Source organism: Carlito syrichta, unplaced genomic scaffold (assembly GCF_000164805.1).
Source record: "Carlito syrichta isolate Samal-C Ts95f unplaced genomic scaffold, Tarsius_syrichta-2.0.1 Scaffold307715, whole genome shotgun sequence".
Taxonomy (NCBI): domain Eukaryota; kingdom Metazoa; phylum Chordata; class Mammalia; order Primates; family Tarsiidae; genus Carlito; species Carlito syrichta.
In genome coordinates, this window is record NW_007251811.1 from 140609 (window position 1) to 146465 (window position 5857).

Genomic DNA, 5857 nt, shown 5'->3' on the forward strand with positions numbered 1-5857 from the left:
CTCCAGCATCCCCAGTGGCCTGCCCTGACTTCCCTGGGTTTTATGAGCTCTGGCTTGCACCAGGAGAGGAGCTCATCACATACACTCCACATCTTACCTCCCCCACCTCTGGCTGTTGCCCCGATTATGGGAAGTTCTTGTTCCCCAGTTCTCTGATAATTCTATCAGGAGTCTGGCGGAGGCTCAGGTGCCAGGCCTCAGGAGCGGCTGCTGACAGCCCCTGGAGGCAGCTGGCCTGCTGGGGTGCAGGGGCGTGCAGAGGGCCAGCCTCTCTCCCCTCTCTCTCATTGTGTCTCTGCTTTTTGGGTTCCCCCTGCTTAAAAACAGGGATTATGATATACCCTTACTATCACCCTGCCAGAGTTGGCATGAGACTCCAGGTAGATGAGGATGTACTGGGAGCTCCCTGAAAGAAAAAGATCATCACTTCATCGTAGGAGTTTAGACTGAAGGGGGTTAGAATGAGAGTCTGGGCCTCTCTACAGATGGGAAAACTAAGGCTCCAGGAAGGAATTTTTTTGTTTTTGAGTTAGGGGTCTCACTCTGTCACCCAGGCTGGAGTGTAGTGGCATGCTCACAGCTCACTGCAGCCTCAGCCTCCTGGGCTCAGGGAATCCTTCCACCTCAGTCTCCTAAGTAGCTGAAACTACAGATGTACACCATCATGCCTGGCTAATTTTTCTACTTTTCACAGAGATGAGGTCTCACTATGTTGCCCAGGCTAGTCTTAAATTCCTGGGCGTAAGGAGTCCTCCCACCTTGGCCTCCCAAAATGCTGGGATTACTGGCATGCCACTGCACCCAGCCTCCATTATTCTATAGATTTCTTGGAGCATAAACTCCAAATGAGCACTCACACTTCACTGGATTGAGCTTCTGAAGAGACTGTCTCCCTCATTTCTGTCCCCAGTGATGAACTAGCACAGCACGTGGTGCAGGGGACTAAAGGTTTGTTGTGTAGGACAATGACAGCAACGTGAGGTTATTGTGAGGATTCAGTGTGTGACAGATGCCAAGTTCTTACTGCTGTGCTTATTGCATGTTAGGTTCTCAGTGGACAAATGCATAAGATTCCCTTCCCTTGGCTGTGGTACTGACCAGCGGGCCCAGAGAGGCTCAATCTGATAGTTGTCAAACAACAGGCGAATTCCTAATAGATGCTGAATAAATGCTTGCTGGATGGAGGGATAGATGAGATATGGGGGGGGGGGGTTGTGGAGGCCCAGGCCCTGTCTGGGACTGGTGGCGGTTGCCAGACGTCCTCATGAAGAAGCTGATGTTTCAGAAGCCACGGGTGGACTTTATGTAGTCATCTGACAAATCGAGCCCCTACTGTGTGCCACATATCATCCTAGCGGTTTGGGATGCAAAAATGAAGACAAAATCCTCACCTTCTTAAAGCTGGTATTCTGACCAGGCACAGTGGCTTACACTTGAAATCCCAGCGTTTTGGGAGGTCAAGGCAGGCAGATTGCTGGAGACCAGCCTGGGCGACACAGCAAGACCCTGTCTCTACAAAAAAAAAATTTTTTTTTAAATTAGCCCGGTATAGTGGCACGTGCCTGTAGTCCTAGTTATTCAGGAGGCTGAGGCGAGACAGGAGTTCAAGGTTACAGTTGTGTCCCAGCACTCCAGCCTGGGCGACAGAGCAAGACTTTGCTACTTAAAAAAATAAGTAAACAAACAAATAAATAAAGCCCGTAACCTGGGATGGGGGAACAGATAAGGATAATGCTCTGAAGAAAAACAACGGAGGGTAAGGGGAATGAGAGCAGGGTATTATGCTGGGTAGTGTGGCCAGAAAAGCCTCCAGGAGGAGGGGCATCTGGGTACCTAGGAGACCCTGGGGAGAATGTTTCAGACTGAGGGAGCAGCCAGTATGAAGCCCTGAGACAGGAGCCTGCAGGGCCAGTCAGGGGCAGGAGAGAACCAGGAGGGAAAGTCAGAGAGGTCATGGGGAAGGGTGGGGAGCAGGGCGCATGCCGGGGACATCCTCTGACCTCCAAGTGACACAGGAGCCAGGGCAGGGTCTCGTGAAGAGTGACTCAGCCCCAGAGTGACTCAGCCCCACTTGGGTTTTAAGCCCATCCCTTGGTCATTGTGAAGGTTCCAGACTCTGGACTGTGGGGAGGCCTCCCCCACTTGGGAAAGCAGGAGTGGCTGCAGGGAAGAGGACAGGAGAGAGGGAGAGAGGGAGCCAGGCCTACTGGGCCGTAGATGGGTGCCATGACGGGTGGAGGGCTAGGTCCGGAGCAGGAAGGGCCACTGGGCTGACAACAGGAAGGCCCGCAGCTTCCCTCAGCACAGATGGAACATGGCCTGAGCTAGCTAGCACTGTGAATGGCAGAGGTGGAAGGGAAGGCGGTGTGGGGCCCCGGTTGAGAGCGCGGGACCTTTGGCAGGGAGGCTGCCACTCTACCAGGAGGAATGAAAGATGGGAAGCAGGGAGGGGCCCATGGCCAGTTGCTTCTCACCACCCGTCTTGAGGCAGGTCCTTACTGCTCTGGGGTACTTAGCTTCACTGTTAATAGTGGAGTTTCTAGCCGGGCTCGGTGGCTCAGCCTGTAATCCCGCGCCTTTGGGAGGCTGAGGTGAGTGGATTGCCTGAGCCCGCGGGTTCGAGACCCGCCTGGGCAGCGAGACCTCATCTCTACAATAAATCAAAAAATCAGCTGGGCATGGTAGCATATGCCTGTAATTCCGGCTACTTGGAAGGCTGAGGCGGAAGGGTCTCCGGAGCCCAGCAGGTCGAGGCTGCGGTGGCTGGGAGCGGTCACTGCCCTCCAGTCTGGGCGACAGAGTGAGACTCCAACTCAAAAAAAACAAAAACAGTGGAGTTTCTTACTGAGGGAAGAGTCAGGTGACCTTGAGTCCATCACGCCTCCTCTGTAGTAAGCACTGCAGTAAAATAAGGGATTTAACCTAGATGGTCTCCAAGCCCCATCTAGGATTTCTATTAATGGATGGAATCAGACACTGCATCTCCCCTGCCTCTTTATTGTTTCGGTGGTTTCAAGTTCCTGTCATGTCCTATCTTTCCTTCTCTCCCTGGGGCTGCCATGTACAGTGGTACAGGGTGTTTACTGCACAAGGGCATCTAGCCGAGGGAGTGAGTGGGGCACAGATGAAGCCCACACTCTGCCCAACAAGCCATGTGCCTGGCTCAAGGTGCATTTACCAAGGGTAAACAATGCCTTTTTTTTAGTTAGTTCTAGGTGGAATATGGACAGCCTCACTTTCCTGTCCCATACACATCACACCCTTTTCTCCTGTCATCCCCAGGCTCACACAGGGCAGACAGAGGGCAGTACTTCCAAGAAGTGCCTATGGTGGGGGGGAAGGCAGCTGTCTCTTCCGTGAGGAGCTCGACCTCCTAAGCGCATGGTGCTTTTCCTCTCCTTATCGATGCTGTGAGTTGCCTCTCAAAATTGCTCTGCCGTCATTAACACCGTGGATTAGGTCAGATGAGAGCGTGTTTGCAGTCTTGGATGGCAGAGGCAAACGCTGATGCTGATTATTCCAGATCTTCTGGGCATGGCCTGTTCCGTGCTTGCCGTTCTTAATCAGAGGGACCAGCGGCAGTTACGTGGCGGGTGGGCCAGGGCCACGGTTGGCTCAAATCTGACTGCCAGACAGCACGTCTGCAGCACCTGCTGGCTCACCCGCTGCCTCTCCTGGACATCACAGGTGACCGGGGTTACTTGGCACTATCATAGCTCCAAAGGACATATAACTCCCCCAATGGCAACGTCTGTGGGGCTGCTTTTGAACCATCAGCAATTCGCTTGAACACAGACTTATTTTCTCCAGACCTGATCAGTAAATTTTCTGTTCAAGCTCTCACGGGTTGGCCATGCCGCTGGCGGGTATCTTGTAGACCAGCCCTCCTTCAGGGTGGCCTTCTGAAAAGCCTCCGTGCCCAGAGGAGGCTGTGGCCTTGCATCACTGCCCCTCACCTCCTGGCCTTGTGTTCTACCTCCGCCAACCCTCACCCTGTGCTCCTGCCAGTCACAGTCTCTGGCCCTTAATCATGCCAGTTCCCTGCCAGGAACGCCTGCTCAGGCGCAAACTCCAGACAGAGGTCATTATCTGTCAGTGCCCGCCCCACCCTCTCACCGTCACACTTCAGTGTGCTCTGGTCCCACATCTGACCACCATCGCCTGCATTTCTTTGCCTGGGGCCTCCTCTGGCTCCTGGAACCTGCACTGCCACTCTGTGCCCGTGAGGTCAGCCCTCAGCCGCCCAGTCAGTGACTGGCGGAACTCGGTATAAACATACCCCAGCTCCCTCACCCCTCTGGCAGGCTAAGTTTGAGGCGTGTCCTACAGTCTCCCAGAGTCCTGCAGCGGGACTAAGCCCTCGTTGCCCACAACGATAACTGGCTTAACATCACACTTGTGTTGGTGGCCTGTCCTTCCCTGTCTCACCTCCACACTCCCCACATGGCGTTTCCTTAAACTCCTTCGGTGGTTTGAATGTCTGTGTCCCTCCAGAATCCATATATTGAAGCTTACTTTCCAATGTAGGAAGCGGGGCCTTTCAGAGGTTGTTAGGTCATGAGGGCTCTTATAAAAGGATTCAAGAAGCAAGGTGTGGTGGCTCATGTCTGTAATCCCAACACTTTGGGAGGCCGAGGCAAAAGAATTACTTGAGCCCAGGAGTTGAAGACCAACCTGGGTAACACAGTAAGACCTCGTCTCTACAAAAATTTTAAAAAATTAGCCGGGCATGGTGGCGCATGCCTGTAGTCCCAGCTGCTTGGGAGGCTGAGGCAGAAGGAATTGCCTGGTGCAAAGAGGTCAAGGTTACTGTGAGCCGGGATCGTGCCACTACATTCCAGCCTGGGCAACAAAGTGAGAGTCTGACTCAAAAAAATAAATAAATAAAAATACAAATAAGTAAAAGCGTTCAGGAAAAAATGTTGTCACTTTGTAAGATTACTTAGTAGAACTTCAAGCTCACGACTCACCTGCTCAACAAACTGCAGTGGCTCCCTATTGTTTCTTTCCGCAATAGGGCCTCATTTCATGGATGACTTTCCATCCTCTGACCCTATCCTCAGAGGCAGTCAAACTTCTTGTTCAGAGTCAGGCCTTGGTCTCAATGGTCTGATTTCATATCTTCACTCTGCCAGTTCACAGCTGGGTGACCATGGGCAAGTTACTTAGCCTCTCTGGGCACTAGTTTCCCTACTTATTAAATGTAGATAATAATATCTCATATAATTATTTTAAGAATTTAAAGTCTTGCATGGTCCTTGTGAATATACTACAAGCTCTGAATTGTACACTCTACTATGGCAATTCTCTAGCCTAGGCAACATAATGAGACCCCCCCCATCTCTAAAAAAATAAAATTAGCCAGGCATGGTGGTGGTGGTACATGACTATAGTCCTAGCTACTGGGGAGGCTGAGGTAGGACAATTGCTTGAGCCCAGGAGTTTGAGGTTACAGTCAGCTATGATAGCACCACTGCACTCCAGCCTGGGCAACAGAGCAAGACCCTACTCTCTAAATAAATATGGTTTATGGTATGTGAATAATATCCCCCCCACCGAAAAAAAATTAAGGAAGCATTGTGCCTAGCCCACATATTTGGAAATAAAATAGTGATAATCTTTGTTATCACCAAGGTTTCCCAAGTGGCCCCAGCATTGGGCCAGGCACACAGCAGGTGCTCAGGAAATACTCATGGAATGAACAGAGAACATAGTCCACATTTTGAGCACTGTCTATGTGGGGGTGGAACATGAGATTCCAAGTCCAGTTGTGCGTCTCTCAGGGAAGGAAGACTGACTTATTCTCCATGGAGGGAGGGCCTCAGACCCAAACCAGCAGCGGGGTCTCCCGGGGAAT